We start from the raw sequence: 22,017 nt of genomic DNA, 5'->3' as shown, positions 1-22,017 counted from the left end.
GTCGGAGATCCTGGAGCTTGACGGTACCACGATCGAAGTAGAGTAGGTACAGCACGTGAGTACCCGTGACCGTAGTCGTTCTTGAGAGCAGTGCTGTTAAACGTTAATTAACGTTAACGCGTCCGTTAATCGTTAAAATTAACGAGAACGCGAACGGAGCCTACGTTGATCTTAACGAGAACGTGAACGGAGCACGTTAATTAACGTCGTTAATTAACGTCGTTAATCAACGCGTTAATCCTTCTGAGGCCCCGACTTTGAGGGCCTGTATCTCCCAAACGGTAACATCTAGCGGGTTACTTCCAGTTGCATTTTACGGGCATTAACTGTGACTATGAGTTCCCGGTGAGGTTATTTGTCCAAAGTTACCACCGGTTCCGGCAACCCGGAACATCCGTCAAGCATGTTTTTGAAGGCTTTTGTCATTCAATCGACATTTGAGCCAATGTTATGAAACGTTGTTTGTAGTACATAGGTACACTGACTACCTTGGGTCAGTTCAGGGCATATGTGGCCACTCCGGAACCGATTCCATGGTACCACGCAAATGGTTCCGATGATTGTGATATTTAAAAGTCGACATGTTGCTTATCAAAGGAGAATGGGCAAATTTGGTCCAAGGATGTACACGAACGGGACCAACTTTTTTCGAAAGATCTCGCCGAGACATGAAAAAAAGTCTTCTGGACCAACTCTCTAAACCCCGGGGTTCAAAAGTTACGTGCTGTTGAAGTTTGAGCATTTTGGGTTAAAATGTAAAAAAAATCGTATTTTTGCTATTTCTAAAATCATTTATAAAATCTCTGTTTCATTATGGATTTCGATTTTCTTGACTTCATTCGACGCGTATCAGCAAAAACTATGAGTTCTGATATGTCTTAGCATGATTGAAACATGATTTCTCTTGTTTTTATCCGTTTGAACCGTTTGTGCAAGAGGCATCCCATAGAAACAAGTCGAAACTTCAAGGTTTTGAAACCGGATCCAACCCAGACTGCTTCAGTGAGTATGGAAGGCTTCAGTGCAATGTTGTAACAACTTATTGGGATGGTCTGAGTCATCCGAGACCTCCTTGGAGTTAAGACCGGTGAGTCTACCGACGTAACAAGCAAAATGTCTGCGGGTTTTGACCACGGATCATACCCGCATGGCTTCAGTGAGTATGGTAGACTACTATGCTGATGTGTTGGAGTGTCCTGGGTTCTCCTAGGACTCCCTGGAGTTCAGATCTGTGGGTCTACAACCGTAACAAGCAAAATGTCGACCGGTTTTGACAACGGAACATACCCGCATAGCTTCAGTGAGTGTGGTAGACTGCTTTGCTAATGTGTTAGGATGTCCTGGGTCATCCAAGGACTCCCTGAAGTTATGATCTGTAGGTCTACGGCTGTTACAAGCACTCCCTGGAATGGTCCAGAACATCCCAACATAACAGCAATACAGTCTGCCATACTCACTGAATCTTTGCGGTTATGAGGCGCGGTTAAAAATCATCGACCTTTTTCTTGTTACAGTGACCCACATATCTAAACTCCAAGGAGTCCTAGGATGACCAAAGACATCCCAACACATTAACAAAGCAGTCTACCATACTGTCTGAAGCTATGCGTGTATGTTCCGGGGTCAAAAATCGTCGACCTCTTGCTTGTTATGGCTGTAGCTCCACAGATCATAACTCCAGGGAGTCATTGGATGACCCAGGACATCCTAACACATTAGCAAAGCAGTCTACCACACTCACTGAAGCTATGCGGGTATGTTCCGTTGTCAAAACCGGTCGACATTTTGCTTGTTACGGTAGTAGACCCACAGATCTTAACTCCAGGGAGTCCTAGGAGAACCCAGGACACTCCAACACATCAGCATAGTAGTCTACCATACTCACTGAAGCCATGCGGGTATGATTCGTGGTCAGAAACCGCAGACATCTTGCTTGTTACGTCGGTAGACTCGCCGGTCTTAACTCCAAGGAGTTCTCGGATGACTCAGACCATCCCAATAAGTTGTTACAACATTGCACTGAAGCCTTCCATACTCACTGAAGCAGTCTGGGTTGGATCCGGTTTCAAAACCTTGAAGTTTCGACTTGTTTCTATGGGATGCCTCTTGCACAAACGGTTCAAACGGATAAAAACAAGAGAAATCATGTTTCAATCATGCTAAGACATATCAGAACTCATAGTTTTTGCTGATACGCGTCGAATGAAGTCAAGAAAATCGAAATCCATAATGAAACAGAGATTTTATGAATGATTTTAGAAATAGCAAAAATACGATTTTTTGTACATTTTAACCCAAAATGCTTAAACTTCAACAACTTGTAACTTTTGAACCCCGGGGTTTAGAGAGTTGGTCCAGAAGACTTTTTTTCATGTCTCGGCGAGATCTTTCGAAAAAAGTTGGTCCCGTTCGTGTACATCCTTGGACCAGCTCCCATACAAATTTGCCCATTCTCCTTTAGTGAAATGAAACTCATTATCATGCCGGTGTCCTTTGACCCGATCGGACCAATCCGGAACCGGTTACCGGTGACCGGAGGAAGTGTAGTAAGTATAGGAAAAGTCCTTTCATGCGACATATCAAACTTCATGAAATTGAAAATTATAACCAATGAAGGCCAAACTGACGTCATCAGGGTTGATCCTTCCGGAATCGGCCATTGGAGGCCACAGTGCTTCCCCCTCCCCCCTCCTCTCTCGCTTCGCCTGCATCATAGATAAAGTGCCGGCGCCTTATGAAGAATTTCATATTATTAATAAATATATTTTAGCTATACCCGAAGTAAGAGTGGTTCCGTAACGCAATCTAGGAGGCCTTGAACTAAAAATCAGGCAAATTTGACAATTGACGTAATAAACAGCAAATACTGGCTTTTTGATTGGGTTTCCATGGTAACCGGCGAGATGAGAGTGTCAAACCTGTACAATTCAGCTGGCTACTTGGCCTACTTGGATGCAGTGCAATGGGACTCCAACTGCGTACCATCTTGTAGCCTACAAACTGCAAGCGCACTGGAGTTCAAAGGCTGGTCAACCGGAACCAATACAAAAGTGTAAGTGTATCGACATGCATCTAAGTGGACATAATTTTCAATTTCATGAAGTTTGATATGTCGCATGAAAGGACTTTTCCTATACTCACTACACTTCCTCCGGTCACCGGTAACCGGTTCCGGATTGGTCCGATCGGGTCAAAGGACACCGGCATGATAATGAGTTTCATTTCACTAAATTTCATAAGCAACATGTCGACTTTTAAATATCACAATCATCGGAACCATTTGCGTGGTACCATGGAATCGGTTCCGGAGTAGCCACAGATGCCCTGAACTGACCCAAGGTAGTCAGTGTACCTATGTACTACAAACAACGTTTCATAACATTGGCTCAAATGTCGATTGAATGACAAAAGCCTTCAAAAACATGCTTGACGGATGTTCCGGGTTGCTGGAACCGGTGGTAACTTTGGACAAATAACCTCACCGGGAACTCATAGTCCCAGTTAATGTCCGTAAAATGCAACTGGAAGTAACCCGCTAGATGTTACCGTTTGGGAGATACAGGCTCTCAAAGTCGGGGCCTCAGAAGGATTAACGCGTTGATTAACGACGTTAATTAACGTGCTCCGTTCACGTTCTCGTTAAGATCAACGTAGGCTCCGTTCGCGTTCACATTTAGGTTAACTTTTAACGATTCCGTTAAGTTAAACGTCGTTAATTTAAACGTTTAACAGCACTGCTTGAGAGCACCTTGATGTCCCGGGGGTGAACGTTTACGTCGGCAAGGTGCCCAGCCAGGTCCTCCACTGGCCGGTCCGTGTACCCTTGCAGGACTATTTTAACCGGCACCGTTTCAGCCGGATCGAATGTGAAGTATTTCACGTTGTTTGTTTTGAGGACCATTAACACTTTATCGTAATTCGCTCTTAACAACGTGATCACTTGCACATTCTTCTTACCGATCTTCAAACAGTAGGTTTGACCCTCCAGCAGCTCGTCCACATGATCGGCTAGTGTGTCTACGACAAATATCGGCGGAGGTCTTCTTTCCTTCGCCGCAGTTTTGCTAGTTTCTGCTTTCTTCGACCCGCGTGCAGGGTCGTCGTCGTCGTCGCTACTGCTGGTGCTGCAGTCGTCTTCATTGTCCTCATCGTCACCACTCAGTGGCTCGAACTCGTTGCGTGTGGGGACGGGGGTGACGGAGGGGACGCCGGAGGCCTGCCGGCCTGCCTTAGCTGTCTTCACACGTAGCTGGTACGGGCTGCGATAGTGTGGATGCAGCTTTGTTTTGTCAATGCCTTCCATCGCTGTCGTCGCGGTGGAAGGCTTGATTTGGCGATTGGCCGGATTGTTTTTAGTAATCCGGCCAGGAGACGGGTTCCGCGAGGTCCCCGGTGCTGCACTCGAGTTGCCATGCCTAGCGCCACGCTTGGGCATCTCCGGGCGGCAAGTTCGCGTTTAAACACTTCACCCGCGGCGTGAAAAATCGAAAATTCAACGGAGCACTAAAGTTGTGTTGTGGCTGGCTCCAACGTAGGTAGCCCGATTATGTTCTGACCACTTTAGTGATATTTATGTACTTTTTTGTAGCCGGATCTCACTTAAATGTATGTAAACAATGTCCGGATCCATCATCCAACCCATCGTTGGTTAGGTAATCAAAAGACCTTTCCAACGAGTCTAAAACATTGAAGATCTGGCAACCCTGTCTCGAGTTCTGACCACTTTAGTGATATTTATGTACTTTTTTGTAGCCGGATCTCACTTAAATGTATGTAAACAATGTCCGGATCCATCATCCGACCCATCGTTGGTTAGGTAATCGAAAGACCTTTCCAACGAGTCTAAAACATTGAAGATCTGGCAACCCTGTCTCGAGTTCTGACCACTTTAGTGATATTTATGTACTTTTTTGTAGCCGGATCTCACTTAAATGTATGTAAACAATGTCCGGATCCATCATCCGACCCATCGTTGGTTAGGTAATCGAAAGACCTCACTAACGAGTCTAAAATATTGAAGATCAGGCAACCCTGCCTCAAGCTATGACCACCTAAGATGCCACTTATGAGCTCTTCAGTAATATGTGTGTTTTTTGTATTCCGAAACTTAACGAAATTAGACGAAATTTGTGTCCAAACCCATTTTTGGAAAAGAGTGAGGAAGGCACCAACCACATAGGTGGATTAAGTTAGTTTTTTAAATAAAATTTTCATTTTTTTAAACATTTTTTTAAAATAACATTTTCTTAAAATAACATTTGATTAATTTTAGCAGAATTTAAACGCAATTTTGTAAAATTAATAGCAAATTTCTCCAAAACACTATATTTAAGCACCCAATTCATTCCCATCTAATTATTCGAACGTTTAGACCTATGGGTTTAAAGCGGATCTTCTTATTTAAGATTTTTTTTTTCAAAAATTATATCTCATAAAGTCTAATAAAAACATTGAAAATAACACCATTCTTTAAAATTGTCTTTTCCCCAATTTTTTTAAATGAGCGGTTCATTTAAAAGAGGTAGCGAAAATGAGCGGCTCCTAAAAAAGTGCGGTTTCGCCTACCACTACCTGTATTTGATTTTGATTTTGATTTTGATTTTGATTTTGATTTTGATTTTGATTTTGATTTTGATTTTGATTTTGATTTTGATTTTGATTTTGATTTTGATTTTGATTTTGATTTTGATTTTGATTTTGATTTTGATTTTGATTTTGATTTTGATTTTGATTTTGATTTTGATTTTGATTTTGATTTTGATTTTGATTTTGATTTTGATTTTGATTTTGATTTTGATTTTGATTTTGATTTTGATTTTGATTTTGATTTTGATTTTGATTTTGATTTTGATTTTGATTTTTATTTTGATTTTGATTTTGATTTTGATTTTGATTTTGATTTTGATTTTGATTTTGATTTTGATTTTGATTTTGATTTTGATTTTGATTTTGATTTTGATTTTGATTTTGATTTTGATTTTGATTTTGATTTTGATTTTGATTTTGATTTTGATTTTGATTTTGATTTTGATTTTGATTTTGATTTTGATTTTGATTTTGATTTTGATTTTGATTTTGATTTTGATTTTGATTTTGATTTTGATTTTGATTTTGATTTTGATTTTGATTTTGATTTTGATTTTGATTTTGATTTTGATTTTGATTTTGATTTTGATTTTGATTTTGATTTTGATTTTGATTTTGATTTTGATTTTGATTTTGATTTTGATTTTGATTTTGATTTTGATTTTGATTTTGATTTTGATTTTGATTTTGATTTTGATTTTGATTTTGATTTTGATTTTGATTTTGATTTTGATTTTGATTTTGATTTTGATTTTGATTTTGATTTTGATTTTGATTTTGATTTTGATTTTGATTTTGATTTTGATTTTGATTTTGATTTTGATTTTGATTTTGATTTTGATTTTGATTTTGATTTTGATTTTGATTTTGATTTTGATTTTGATTTTGATTTTGATTTTGATTTTGATTTTGATTTTGATTTTGATTTTGATTTTGATTTTGATTTTGATTTTGATTTTGATTTTGATTTTGATTTTGATTTTGATTTTGATTTTGATTTTGATTTTGATTTTGATTTTGATTTTGATTTTGATTTTGATTTTGATTTTGATTTTGATTTTGATTTTGATTTTGATTTTGATTTTGATTTTGATTTTGATTTTGATTTTGATTTTGATTTTGATTTTGATTTTGATTTTGATTTTGAGTTTGATTTAGTAGATTCATTAAAAAAGTTGTTGAAATTTTTAATTCTCACTTTATTGAAATTTCATTTCCAATTATAACATACTCACTTCCAATTATTGGAACAAAAGTTTGGTTGAATAGTAAATGATTCCACATAACTACACATAGTACAAATCATATTCTATCAACTATAAATGGTAACGCTTTATTGTAATGCCACACGTTCCGTAGGTGTCAACAGAACTAAACGAGCCCATTTCTCATCAAAGTCTGCGCAAAAAAGCACCCTTTACCAGTTGGTTCTAGCTTATACCATAGATCTCCGGTCCACGATACTAAAGAACCAACCAGTCATGCTGGATTAATGTTTGCAACCCAAAATGCGACTTCAGCAAATGTACTAAAAAGCACATTTTCCGTTCGCCAAAATAAATAATAATCGCCCCAACGCGAGTGACTTCAACGCGTGGATTAAGGTTTCGAGCGACGAACCGCCTTTTAGGAGGTTCGCCGTGCCCAAACAATCAGGCTAAAACTCGAGTGAATGAGAGAGAGAACGAGCGGCTGCTTTTAGGTTATGTTTTAGGTTAGGTTAGGTTAAGTTGGTCACCGTACAAGCGGAAACGGCCAAATTGGAGTGGCATGCGCCGTGGATTTAAACTTTAAGCACTTTGAGCTATCGAGAGGTGGGTTTTGCGGGGAGGAGGTTTATTGTGCGGGTCGTGTTGGTAAGTAATGGATGCATTTTATACGCTTTTGGTCAGCGGCTAATGTCAGAAATAATTACCTTTTAGTCGCTTAATTTGAACGATTCCACAAATGTTTAGCAATTTGACTGACGTACGCGGAATTTATTGTAAGAATTTTTATGACGATGTTTAAAGGGGCACTTGAAAATGTCGTGAATAAGCTTTGAAACTGAATTTAAGAAGAAAATATAGTTTTTTTTAAAGATTAAATGACTGGATATTTTTACAAATTATAACCATCAAAGATTGTCTAGCACATGATTTCGCAAATCCAATAAACCACTCATACCACTCCCACAGCGTCAATAAAGCTCAAATTCACCGATCACAAATAACTCAGGTTTCGCGTGACATTCGCGGCATTCCGCACAGCTGACCGAGCCCCTGAAATCCGTTTCGTGTCAGGTTCAGGTCCATCCATCTATCCTTTGAATGCCCTATTCAATTATAAATATCGCCAATGATCTAACGATGGATGGATTTATTCATGTTTTGCGCAAGCGTGCCCTTGACAGTTTGCAAAGGGCCTAACGTGCACGCGAAAAGGTTGACATTTCTAACCCTCTAGAGAGGTGCGGCGGGCCAGCTTTCTTGGGGGACCGCATCTTCAAACGTCAATCAAACGGCTCGCGCTATTGTTCGGACTGGAACTGCATTAATGCAATTCCCGGAGGTGTTGGGTCGAAGGCGGTCAGAAGGCACAATTAACTACAATTTAAAATTTAAATTGTTGGAAATGTACAAATTAACAGAGCAAAGAAATCACATTTTATGGAAATCTTTAAAATTTTAATAGATAGATGTGCAATCAACTTACAACATTTTTTATTTGCATTTTCAAGCGTTGATATTTAGCATGATTGCATCAGTTAAAAATATGTTATTTTGTTTAATTTTTGATGTTTAATGTTTAATGTTTAATGTTTAATGTTTAATGTTTAATGTTTAATGTTTAATGTTTAATGTTTAATGTTTAATGTTTAATGTTTAATGTTTAATGTTTAATGTTAAAATTAACCATAAACAATAAACCATGAAACCATTAAAACATAACCATGAAACCATAAAACCATTAAACATTAAACATTAAACATTAAACATTAAACATTAAACATTAAACATAAACATTAAACATTAAACATTAAACATTAAACATTAAACATTAAACATTAAACATTAAACATTAAACATTAAACATTAAACATTAAACATTAAACATAAACATTAAACATTAAACATTAAACATTAAACATTAAACATTAAACATTAAACATTAAACATTAAACATTAAACATTAAACATTAAACATTAAACATTAAACATTAAACATTAAACATTAAACATTAAACATTAAACATTAAACATTAAACATTAAACATTAAACATTAAACATTAAACATTAAACATTAAACATTAAACATTAAACATTAAACATTAAACATTAAACATTAAACATTAAACATTAAACATTAAACATTAAACATTAAACATTAAACATTAAACATTAAACATAAACATTAAACATTAAACATTAAACATTAAACATTAAACATTAAACATTAAACATTAAACATTAAACATTAAACATTAAACATTAAACATTAAACATTAAACATTAAACATTAAACATTAAACATTAAACATTAAACATAAACATTAAACATTAAACATTAAACATTAAACATTAAACATTAAACATTAAACATAAACCATAATACCATTACACCATGAAATCCAGTAATAATCCCCACCCGTACCTCCCTAAAACCAAGAAACATAAACAATTGCGTGCGTCTCCGCCAAGTCCACAACACCCACCTCCCGAAATAGGCGCACCGTCTAAGAGGGTATATGCTTCGATTTTTTTCTGTATTTTCAGTTTATAATTTTAAATAGTCGTCTCAGATGGTTTACTTAAATCTTTTAAATATATGCTTTGATTCTTTACAAATGTTTTTTAACAATCAGATTTTTGAAGTTTTTTTTTTTACAATAATTCAAAAGTTATTTGAACTTTCATTAGGCTATTGTTAGACATAAAATAATTTTCTTCCTAATGGCTTTATAATGGAAGATTACTGTCGTTTCATACATGATGATCATTAACGACACATCAAAAATACAAGATGATGAAACTTGATAAAACTTTCAACTGTTATTTCATAATTCATAACTGTCAATTTTTTCGAAGATTTTTTTCTAAATAATATGAGTTTGAAAAGTGCTCACAACTATCCAACCATGAACCTATAAAACACGCGAAAATTACTATGAGATGTTAGTACTCAAATCATTCAACATGAAAACCATTCTTCTTTTTGTGTTCCTTTTTGTGCCAAGCCTAAATTCGAGTTGCGATGATAAATTCCAGGAGTCTCTACAATCCAAACTGAAATCGGTTAAATTTGATGATTTTTTCACAGGCTTTGAGCGCATGAGGCCGTACTATTTCAACGGATCGTCCTATCCAATACGCTGGGGGTGACTTGGTCGAATTTGTGTTCAATTGGAACAGTACGATCGGTGTTGTTAGGCGTTATTTCCGAAATCCTCCCATGTGTGCTATTTGTTACTTTTACAAGGATGATTTGGGCTTTTTGCGATCTGATACTGATGATAAAATTCCACCTGAATTACACGTTGCTAGTTTCGAAGAGCAACCAGTCACCGGGCAGCGTGTTTATTGGATAGCTTTAAACAAATTAGTATTTGAAGAATATTGGCCTGTTGAGTCGAATCAAAGTTTTGGAATGGCTAGCGATCATGGATTGCAGAACTGCAATCTCACCTGGTTGAATCTAAATTGGCGCCAGCAAAGTGTCCTTGAAGAAAACGTTTCTGCAATTGATGAGACGCTGGATGAGACTTTTGCTTTAGAGCTACTGATTTTACTTAAGAAAATGATTTCGATCGCTTTAATGATTGTATTTGTTGTGCTATTTTGTTGGCTTTGTTTGAGGGAGGAGCGTTTTAGGGAGCGAATAAAATACAGATATTCTTGAAAATCAAATACTGTTGATCATTTAGATAATTATTAGGTTCATTGTACACTGTTTTTTGTACAGTTCAGACTCGATCAATTAAGGATTTGGAAGACGGGAAGTGTTGATGCTTCCCTTTTTTTAAGTGGATAAGGGAAAATTTCACCGGTATCCCCAAATAAGTTTCACCTGAATAGACGGTTTTTGGGAAGGTGTAAGGTTTAATACACTCTAAGCTTTTGATAATCAATGGGTAATTCTCCGCCAACTCACACAGCAGTTGCCCCGACCCCTCTTCGATTTGCGTGAAACTTTGTCCTAAGGGGTAACTTTTATTCCTGATAACGAATCCGAGGTCCGTTTTTTGATATCTCGTGACGGAAGGGCTGTACGACCCCTTCCATTTTTGAATATGCGAAAAAAGAGGTGTTTTTCAATAATTTGCAGCCTGAAACGGCGATGAGATAGAAATTTGGTGTCAAAGGGACTTTTATGTAAAATTAGACGCCCGATTTGATGGCGTACTCAGAATTTCGAAAAAAACGTATTTTTTATCGAAAAAACACTAAAAATGTTTTAAAAACTCTGCCATTTTCCGTTACTCGACTGTAAGAAATTTTGGAACCTGTCATTTTAAGGGAAATTTAATGTACTTTACGAAACTACAACTACATTGACCCAGAAGGGTAATTTTTTCATTTAGAACAACATTTTTAATTTTAAAATTTCGTGTTTATTTTAACTTTGCAGGGTTAGTTTTTAGAGTGTAACAATGTTCTGCAAAATTGTAGAGCAGACAATTACAAAGGGGTTTGCTTGTAAACATCACGTGTTAGCGCAATTTTACGAAAAAAAGTTTTGAAAAAGTTGGTCGTCGTTGATCATGGCCGTTCATGGTCACTCGCGACAGACGATGACGGATGACGAAACATAGAGAAACGCAAAAAGTCACTTTTCCAAAACTTTTTTTCGTAAAATTGCGATAACTCGTGATGTTTAGTGGCAAACCCCTTATGTTTATATATCAATTTTTTTTTGATTGTCTGCTCTACAACTTTGTAGAACATTGTTACCCTCTAAAAAATAACCCTGCAAAGTTAGAAAAAAACACGAAATTTTAAAAAGACAAATTTTGTTCTAAATGAAAAAATTACCCTTCTGGGTCAATGTAGATTCGAAAAGTACATTAAATTTCCCATAAAATGACATGTTCTAAAAAATTTTACAGTCTAGTAACGGTAAATGGCAGAGTTTTTAAAACTTTTTTAGTGTTTTTTTCGATGAATAATACGTTTTTTCGGAATTTTGAGTACGCCATCAAATCGGGCGTCTAATTTTACATAAAAGTCCTTTTTGACACCAAATTTCTATCTCGTCACCGTTTCAGGCTGCAAATTATTGAAAAACACCTCTTTTTTCGCATGTTCAAAAATGGAAGGGGTCGTACCGCCCCTCCGTCACGAGATATCAAAAAACAAACCTCGGATTCGTGATCAGGGACAAAAGTTACCCCTAAGGTCAAAGTTTCACGCAAATCGAAGAGGGGTCGGGGCCACTTTTCCCGATTTCGTGTGAGTTGGTAGAGAATTACCCCAATTAATCAATTGACTAAAATCTTTATAATTCTTCAAAGGGTTTGGCAGCCTTCCAGGATTTTGAAAACCAACTTTATTTTCATGATAATTTGAAATAATATAACAAAAAGTTTCTTTCCTTAGTCAAAATTCATTAAAATGCAATTGATTGCAAGAAATATAATTCTCTGCAGCGTGGGTGACTCTCCGTGATTTAAGTCCTCTTGACTTTGAAGCTTCAACTGAACATGATCGGTGGCGTCTTTTGCGATTAATTTAAGGAGCAGCCTCGCCTGCGTGTGGTCCGCTGAAGATCTACCCGATCTTGTAGGCCTTTAATCGACACCGTTGTTCAACATGGGATTATCCGTACAATCGTTGTCGGGGGGCTCGAGAGCAATCATTCAATTTTGAAGAAGGTCGTCATGGGAGGGCATTGGGTTGACAAATGGGGAATGTCGATAAATATTTTTGCAATTGACTTTGAGTTCACCGATTTTGGTGGGGACTTAAATTGAAGGTTTATGATTAACTCGTTCATTGAACCGTTTCATTTGAAAACGAATAGTTGAATTTAACACACTTCCTAGAACCAATTTTCAACGCCAATTCCCAGCCAAAACATGATTGATGACTTGGTGCTCGGTTGACGTTACGTTCGCGTTCAACCTCCTTCGCTATTGATCTAGATTCAAAGTGACAGTTCAAGGTCCCCGTACCTGTTGCCACGGTGGGTGATCTATTGTTCGGCCAGTAACATCCCCTCAATAAATCATGCTCCGTTTGGAAGTGAATTGGATCGGATCGTAATCGCATTACTCACGAACTTTTTTCGGATCTTGAGCTGACAAATTTGGTGTCTTGGAGGAAGAAGCGTGCCCTGCGGATGATCTTCTGACACGAGTTGTGAGCTTCTGGTTTCTACGGGCAAGACGCGTGCTTGAGTTATGATTGACAGGGATTTAGAGCGATCACGCGTTGAGTTGAATCCATCAGGTCAAATGAAGAGGTGTTTGCTTTAGTGACATGGACAGGGCTGTTGAAGTGAGCTTGTTTGGGTTTGAACAAATCAACAATACTTTTTCGTTTATCCAAATAACCTCCAATCGCCATCATTCCAACCAATTCCAATATTGTCACCTGTCACACCGCAGTTCCATCCGCAAATCGCGATCCGATCAACGGGTTCCCACCGAAACCACCAACCATATCCGATCACTGCCTTCGGCACTTAGCCTCTCAAGTTTGAATTTTTCATTGATCAAATCAAACCTTTTAAAATATTTCCAGTTTCAATTGACACGAACTCCGTTGAGTCACACCGAGGCATTAGATCAATCTGACCTTGATCCGGTAGTACACCGATCCTTTCCCAAAGCCAAAGTGTGGCCACTCGCGGAACGATCCGCTGGCGGTGGGCCACCAAACGGTCCTTTCATAAATCACGTTCCATTTTTATCTTAATTTTTAGCGCGCACAAACGGTGGTTTGGGGGGTGTTCACCGGGTGATTGGCCAGGTTGGTTCGGTTTAGGAGTCAGTCGGATATTGTAGGGGTGAGGTCCCCCGTTGGCGGTCACTTGACGCTGCGCGGTGGTGGTTCGAAATGGTGCAAAATGCCTGTGCGAAAAAAGTTAAGGTGGGGCAGCAGCAGCAGCGGGCTAGAATTCTTCGTTAACAGTTGATCGATTCTTTAATGAATCGAACAAATCTTGTTTTATTTTGCATTTTGATTGAAAGCTTGATGTTAATTAAACCAGGACTGTGAAGTCGATTTCTGTGGAGTCGTGTCTTTTTAGAAATCTGGAGTCCCGAATATTACAATGTTTGACAATTCAAAACTAGTAATTTTTAATAGAACATTTTAATTTTGTTTAAAAACGAAAAAACGTAAAACTAAAAAATAATAATCCTAAGAAAAATTCAACATTGTTTACCCAAGGGCCTTGGAAAAATGTCACTTCGGATAATCGAAAACCAAAAAAATAAATAAAGAAATAAATCGTTGTTTTATTTTTGATTGTCGAATTTAGGAATGATTCCTAAACTACGAGAGATCTAGAATTTTCAAAACCAAGATGGCGGCCAAAATGGCGGTTATGAAATATAAAAATGGACTGTAATTTAATAGACTATCAACTCTTCAAATTTTACTAAAATTGAGTCGCAGAACGCGAATTTGATGTTTAAAGCAAGAAAATTAAAATATTTTTTTTGCTGATAATTGAATTATCCGAATCGAACATCGGACAATCGAGGCTTCGGATAATAGAGTCTGGATTTTGATATGTTTTGGCAGTTGCATAACTTTTTATAATGTTTTAGATTTTGAGTTAATTTTACCTTCAACATAATGAAAATGTGGTTCTCATAATTTTGACTATGACCTAGTAGCTGATACCCGGAGAAAAAAGAGTTCTCAAAATCGTGAACAAGCGTTCATGAAAAAATTAAATGAAATGAAAAATGAACGCTTGTTCACAATTTTGGGAACTCTTTTTTCTCCGTGTACATCTTATCTGCCTAACGTGGTTTTGTTTACCAAATTAGAGCTTATATCAGTTGTCAAAAGATATTCACTTGAAAAAACAAAAACATTTAGGAACTTTGTATTCTTCAGCAAAACCCTTGGACTTTTTAGATAAATCTAGTAATAATGGAATATTCCAATCAAGGTTGTAAATCGATAAAAAATATCGTCGATATTATTATCGTCAGACGATGGCGATAATGCTTTCACTAAGAAAATATTTTTTGAAAATCTAGTAAGTTAAGTTGACCGAGCCACGTAGCCCAGTGGTAACGCTTCCGCCTCGTAAGCGGTAGATCGGGGTTCAAATCCCGGCTCGGACCAACACAACTGGTGATCTTTTCCCTTCTGGAATCGATTGCTTAGTAAAGGGAAGGTAGTGTATCGTCACAAACTGGACCTTATCACGACACCTTAGGGAGGCGACCTATGGAATGTTAACATTAACCTTAACATGTTAACATTAAGTTGAGAATGAAACTGCCACTGAATCCGCTTTGTAAATGCCGGCCCCGATACTCTTCAAGGGTGTTCCCCTCAGGAACTGGGAAAGATTTACTTTTAGTAAGTTTCAAAGTATAAATATGTGCTCAAAAAATGTGTTCACAAAATACCGTTTTTTTTTCGAAAATACTCATATCTTCAAAACATGCAATATGGGTATCAAACGAAGCCAAATTTTGTATACTTTTTTCGCTCTGTTAAATTATTTTTGTACAATACTAAAATTTTCACAAAATACCGTTTTTTTTTAAATACTCAAATATTCTAAATTTGGGTATCAAACGAATTTAAATTTCGTATGCTTTTTTCAATTCACTAGATATTTTTTGAAAATCCTAATGTTTTCACAAATTACCGTAATTTTTTTTCGAAAATACTCAAATTTTCTTAATATGAAATATGGGTATCGAACGAAGCGAAATTTTGCATGCTTAATAAATACATTCAAACTGTGTATGATTCATAAAAAATTTTGCGTCTCACCCATATTGCAAATTATAAAAATTTGAGTGCTTTAAAAAAATACAGTATTTTGTGAAAATTTTAGTATTTTCCAAAAAAAATCTAATGAATTGCAAAGGTATACGTAATTTCAATTCGTTTGATATCCAAATTTAGAATATTTTAGTATTTTCGAAAAAAAAAATACGGTATACAGTCCAGACTCGATTATCCGAAGTTTCGATTATCCGAAGTTCGATTATCTGATGGTTTGTATGGGACTTCGGATAATCGAACCACGAACAAAAAAAAAATCGTATTTTTTAATTTTCTTGTTTTTAACATAAAATTTGAGTTCTAAGACCTAAGAAATTTGGGTTGTTGATTGCCTTTTAAAAAATTAAATGCATTTTTTCAATATTGCATCACCGCCATTTTGGCCGCCATGTTGGATTTATAAATTCTAAATAATTTTAGCGTGATTAGTAGTCATACCTATGCTCAATAATCAAAAATAAGACAACGAAAAAAAATTTTTTTTCGTGATTCGATTATCCGAAGTGAATTTTTTCCGAGGCCTTCGGATAATCGAGTCTGGACTGTATTGTGAAAAAAATATGAATTTTACAAGAATACTTTAATAAAGTAATCATAAGCACCAAACCTGTGCATGAAACTATAGAAGAAAATCATTTCACAAGAAATTAAACAAAAAGTATTTCTTGTATTGTTTTGAAAGAATTGGTTCTTCCAAACATGACCTCATCGAAACTTATGGTATGGTCCTTACAAAAGTAATATGCCAATAATGCTTATTTTGCAAAAGAAAAAAAAATGATTCTTTTCGATTTCACAAACTTTTCAACTTTTCTTTGTATTTTTTTATTTGGACAATGCATTTCCTTCGTCAAAAAAAGTCATTTTATCATTAGTTTTTCCATACAAGTCTCCAAAAACAAACCATCCACCATTCTTAAATTTTCATTATTTTAATATTTTTGACCAAATTATTAAATGTTTGAAATATTTTTATTGAAAAGATCGGAAAATTTCCACATGGTTATTTTTTTTACATTGAAAATCGTACAAATAGTTTTTTGAGATTTCGTCATTTGAAAATTACAAGATAACTAGGTGACACTTAGCAAAAATCATTTCCATCGGTTTGTTAAAAATGTTTCGAAATATGTGCTGTCCACTGTCCTATTTTAGGAAATTTTTCAGTTCCTAAATTTTTTTTTTCAGGGATACTTTTCCTTAAAAAAATTAAATTAAACAAAAATAAATCGAATATTCCTACCAAAAAGTGGCTGTAACTTGAAAAAGGTACATTTTATAGACAAATTTAAGTACTTATCGCTCACACATTCGATTCTGCTCTTTAAAAAATATGTAAACAAAATATCTCCAAGCCATGAATTTAAAATGAAGTTTTAAAATCCATCTTACAAAAATTTATTTGATTTGCAATCAAGGGTTTTTTAAATATCTAAGTATTGAGGAAAAAATATGTTTTTGCCGTACTGTACATTGGATTGTTATTAAAATTCCATTTTTTTTAAATGAGTCCAAAAATGCTTAATTGGTAACAACGAAGAATAAAGTTTTTTTGTTTTTGTTTAAGTTTTAAGACTTTTATTTCCAATTAGGCCAATGCAAAGTTATTGTTTTTCGGCATTTGCCGGAGTCGAGGGGGCAAAAAATAAAATAAAATAAAATAAAAAGCCATAGTCTAAACATATGAATAAAAAAAGGGGTTTTTTGAATACATTTTAGACTAGTTCAGATGTTTTGCAATCATTTTTTTTTCAATAATTGTATGTTTTGACAAAAAAAAAATTAACGGAAAAAACTTGTTTGGTACTGTACATCGAAAATTTTCAAAAAATGTATAGATTTTTAGTTAAGCCCAAATATACTTAAAATTATTCTAATCGCAGTGGCTTCACTTTTAAAGACATTACACATTTTTATTATTGTTTATCACTAAAAATAAAGTCCAAACATCCGAATTTTTATATTTTTTGGATTTTTTTTGTGTTTTAGTGGGCCAAAAAACCCCTTTTCAAACAAACTTTTCTCAAATTTCGAATGCTGATATTTCTTAAACTATTGATTTTCAATATCAAATAATAAATCATTCCTAAAATTTTCTGATCGCTTCTTAAAAATATTATGAAAATTTCAAATCAAGACTAATATTTCAAAAGTCCACAATAATGAATATTTGGCACTATTGAAATATGGCATGCTTTTTTGGTCTATTTAAAAAAAAAATTCTGGAGATAAAGATTTCAGGAATTTAAATTAGGTAATAAAGCAATGTCTTAAAAGCAGGAAATTTTTAAAGAGGGTAACTTATTTTTTTTCTGAAAAGTCCTACCTACCTAGGATACAGATTTTCGAATGTGTATGAATTAATACACATACAAAATACATTAATGTATTTTATTGAAAATATAATTTAACCAGTATTGCTTGTTTCCAGAGAGCATATCAGTTCTTACGGATTTCTTCAGTTCAAGAAACCTAGCGGGCAGCTTGGCCTTCAAAGTTGGACAAAATGTATATGAACATTTGTCTAAGGTGTACGGTTCAACGGCGCAGCACTACGTTACGTTACGTAGGTACCTTTCGAACTGGGCACAAGTGCAGTCACCGAAACCTACACGAAAGAATTCGACCAACCAGCCAACGGTCAACCGAAGGTGGAACTACGGTAATGAATTTTCCATCAATTGCCCGGGCCCCGCGCACCGAAATACGGATGGTGGCGCAAACTTAGCTCACGATTTCGACGGTGATCGGTGAGCTTGAACTAAAAAAAATAAATGTGAGGAAAAATTAGAATGTGGTTTTGCAATACGGGGAGGCCCCCGGGGGCTATGAATGAGGTTCTCGAAGTTTGTTTATGTACGCGGGAAGTTGGCATCGATCTGGTTGGTTTCTTTTGAATCGATGCGTGGGTTTTGAGGTTATGATGCGAAAATTTGAATCAAGTTCAGAACAGTTTACCGGCACAGTTTACCGTTGACAAGCGTAAAGATTCTCGACACGCGATAGAACGTCGTCAACGTTAGCAGTATGGCAGGTTGTCACTGAACCCTAATGGCCTATCTACAATCACTTAGCTTAGAAAATTTCACTTAGCTTAGGAATTTGAATCAATGGAAATGAAGCCGAGCTTCTACAATGGAAAAGTAATCAAATTAGAAACTGACGTATGGTTTGAAAAATTTCAAAATCTACGGTAAGTTGACGTTTCAATATCAAAGGTAAACAAACAACTGCATAGCAACGTATATCAGCCCAGCAAAATTTCTAAGTTGATTGTGGATGACGGCCGTAAGTTGCGTACTTTCCTAAGTAACTACTTTACTTAGATGTTCTAAGCTAAGTGATTGTAGATAGCCCATAAGGTACAAAACGTTTTTCCAGAGAGAAGGGAAAATAGAGCGCGGACTCGGAGCAAATTTCCGCCAAATTCATGGCACCAACCAAAGGTACAACCGTAACGCCTTCGATGAGGCGTTACTGTTTTCAGGCGTTATGAAAGTGGAAGATGATTTTTTTCATCACAGCAATCTTCTTCAAACCAGCAATGACAGTTTTAAAATAAACAAACCCCGACCCACGAAAAAAAAACTAGCTATCTACATGAAATCATGATCTGGTGAGTACGATTGTGAACTATCAGCATCAATTACAATTAATTCAATTTTTTTTTACAGAACGGCAAAAGAAACTGGACGCTGAGGCAAAAGTAATCAGAAAGCGTATCCGCATAAAGCTGTGCAGTTCGCGGCTCGGCTCGACTTTCATATCCGGCCTCTTATGTTCCGCGAAAACAATTCCAAGACGGTGGCACGAGCCAACAAGCAAAAGTTCTACACGGCCTGCCAGGAGCTGGCGATGTTCCTCGCCATTGTCGTCGTTTTCGTCACCACCCTTACCATAACCCAGTCCGTAACTTACCCCGGCCTCAACGCAGGTTCACGGATGGTTGAAGGATGAACTCCGTGGTAATAAACGACTATCGCAGCTGCTTACTCAAAAAACAGTTCTATTATACAAAATGAAAATTATAAAAAATGCTCAAATAAAGGTTAAAAATTGTCTAAAATGTTATTTCGCATCGCTGAGGATGAAATTAAATAGCTTCTGACTCTAAAGAACCCCATATTGCACAGATTCTGCTGTCGGCCCCAAGAATTGCTTCGTTGCCGATCTCTTGCACTTTGCGCACGGCCCGAGAAGTTCTCTACCACACGCTATTGTAAGTTTAAATCCGTTTTGTTTTAGTCCAGAACCCCGTAGTAGCAAGTGAACCGTGTTCGCAGGACCTGATCGTTATTCACCTTCCAGAAGAGTTTTGCTTACAATTCTTATACAGTCCACTGGCCCTTTCTCTTGTGTGGACCGGGCTACGAAGAGGTGTCTCGGGGCAGACAGCATCCAAAAGATAATTTCAGAACCAAGTCAGATTAGGAATATCAAATTATATTGAAGTGCAAATCAATTTAGAAATTAAAAAAATGATTTGCGATTCACTTTACAATGATTTTTATCGGATCTGTGGTCACACCGGCACCGAATAAACTCAAGAGACCTCAATAAGTTATCCAAAATATATCGCAAACACCGGTAAGGTTAAACCAGACAGAAGAACTGAATAAGGTTCGTTTGCATCATTTCCCCTCGATTTTCCCTGATTTACAAAAAAACGATTTGACAGTTTATTTTGCAAAGAGATGAAAATATTTGACAGCGGGAAATGTCACCAAAAAAGTAACGCCTAAAGTCTCCACTGAACAAAAATTTGTCACGCTTGGCTGCTGAGATTATACTGAAGGGCTGTGTACCTGTGTACCGCGTTACGGGGTCAAAAATAAATCGCCAGTGTACCCTCTCATTTCCCTTCTCTCTGGTTTTTCCTTCAAGTTAACCCTCTACTGCCCAAATTTTTTTTTCGAAAATATTTATTTTTCCCGTGTTTAGGAGGTCATTTTGAGCAACTTTTGTTCTACGAAAAACTTTTCTTCTCTTGTTTTATGTTTTTCTTGTTTCATTTTTAGTATTTTAATTTGCATTTATCTTGTTTAGTTTATGTTTGTTTTTGGTAGTATTTGGCCTACTCTACCACCTAATATAATTACATTTCGCCTATCTAATTTTTTCATGTTTTTACAGTCACTTTTTCAATTTTTTGCATGTTTTTCACATTTTCTGCTATAGAATCGCACCATCATCATTTAAATTGCAAAAAAATGCGTAGAGGCATAGTCTGGGACACTACAAAAATTACTGCATACTTCTTTTTACTAAAAATGTTGGAAATGTTAGTGAAAAACACAGCCTAAGTTGACCCCTAAAAAAATGACATTTTTAAAAACATTGGCAAAGTCACATAAAACAAGTTAAACTTCCAACCCTGAAATTTTCTAAAATTTTAGTTCTTCTTTCCAGTGCTTTTTAAAGATCAAAACTTGGTTGAAAAATTGATTTTTGGCGATTTTTTAAATCGAAGCCCGTCTAGAGGCGGGGTTAGGTTGTAGAGGGTTAAGTTTCAGCGGAGTCAAAGTTGGTTAGTAGTAGACTGGTTCAAGATTCCAAACTCTATTTTTCGAATTAATTCTCTTCTCACAAAATTGTTGAAACACACAAATTGATTGATTTCAGCCTGTTTGGAGATTTTTTAGAATAATTAATGAGAAAAAATTATTCCTTATCCGTTTTACCCTTTTTTGGGTTTTCCCCAAGTGTGGGTCTCGTGGCGCAGGGGTAGCGGCTTCGGCTGCCGATCCCGATGATGCTATGAGACGCGGGTTCGATTCCCGCCTTATCCACTGAGCTTCTATCGGATGGTGAAGTAAAACGTCGGTCCCGGTTTCTCCTGTCTCGTCAGAGGCGCTGGAGCAGAAATCCCACGTTAGAGGAAGGCCATGCCCCGGGGGGCGTAGTGCCAATAGTTTCGTTTCGTTTTTCGTTTTTTCCAAGTGTTCTTAAAACTTTTCTGGATGACGTCCAATCGAATTGCGATCTTCAACAAACTTTTTTCATGGATCATTTTGAACCAATCTAGCGAAAAACCCTCAGCCAGGCAGAATTTGACGGGCTGTCAGTGGCAGTGGTCGGGTGGCGTTTTCGCCCGAGAAAAGTGTCACACCGGTGGCGAGAATCGTGCCATGATTGACACAATAATGAAAATGTGCCGATCCGAAGGGGCAAACGCGCAGGTGATCGGACTCAACCTGCTACTGTTGAAGCTGGTGGTAGGTCGTTAAGGGAAGGGAGAATCTGTCAATGGCGCCAGGTTGATTGGGGGACCTACCCGTAATTAGGTGGGATTGCCTCATAATTGTTTAAGCTTGTGGTTAGAAATTGATTTTGAGGTTTAAAATAAAACAAAAGGGTAAATCAAATCTTCATTGGATGCTTACTAAAGAAATTCAAAATAAAACGAGTAATTCATAAATGTGTAGGTTTTTCTTTAATGTTTGAAAATAATACAAAGTGAATTTAGAG

At 36.4% G+C, this 22,017-nt stretch overlaps 1 protein-coding gene and 1 long non-coding RNA gene across 2 annotated transcripts in view; one reads left to right on the top strand and one right to left on the bottom strand.

Annotated features, from left to right (window-relative positions):
- The window catches only part of LOC120416350 (protein LTV1 homolog), a 155,283-nt gene extending 145,137 nt beyond the window's left edge, over nucleotides 1-10,146 (bottom strand). Inside the window, exon 1 of the mRNA XM_052708655.1 lies at nucleotides 10,136-10,146. The gene's annotated coding sequence lies outside the window, so the exon portion shown is untranslated. The remainder of the gene's footprint in view (nucleotides 1-10,135) is intronic.
- An 8,791-nt stretch (nucleotides 10,147-18,937) lies between these two features.
- LOC120416369 (uncharacterized) lies at nucleotides 18,938-19,534 on the top strand. The gene is made up of 2 exons (XR_005605338.2): nucleotides 18,938-19,165; nucleotides 19,224-19,534. It is a non-coding gene; the product is annotated as an uncharacterized LOC120416369 (long non-coding RNA).
- The last annotated feature ends 2,483 nt before the right edge of the window (nucleotides 19,535-22,017 follow it).

Source organism: Culex pipiens, chromosome 2 (genome assembly GCF_016801865.2).
Source record: "Culex pipiens pallens isolate TS chromosome 2, TS_CPP_V2, whole genome shotgun sequence".
In the NCBI taxonomy this organism is placed as follows: Eukaryota; Metazoa; Arthropoda; class Insecta; order Diptera; family Culicidae; genus Culex; species Culex pipiens.
The sequence above is the reverse complement of the archived record's forward strand: the minus strand, read 5'-3'. Positions and strand labels throughout refer to the sequence as shown.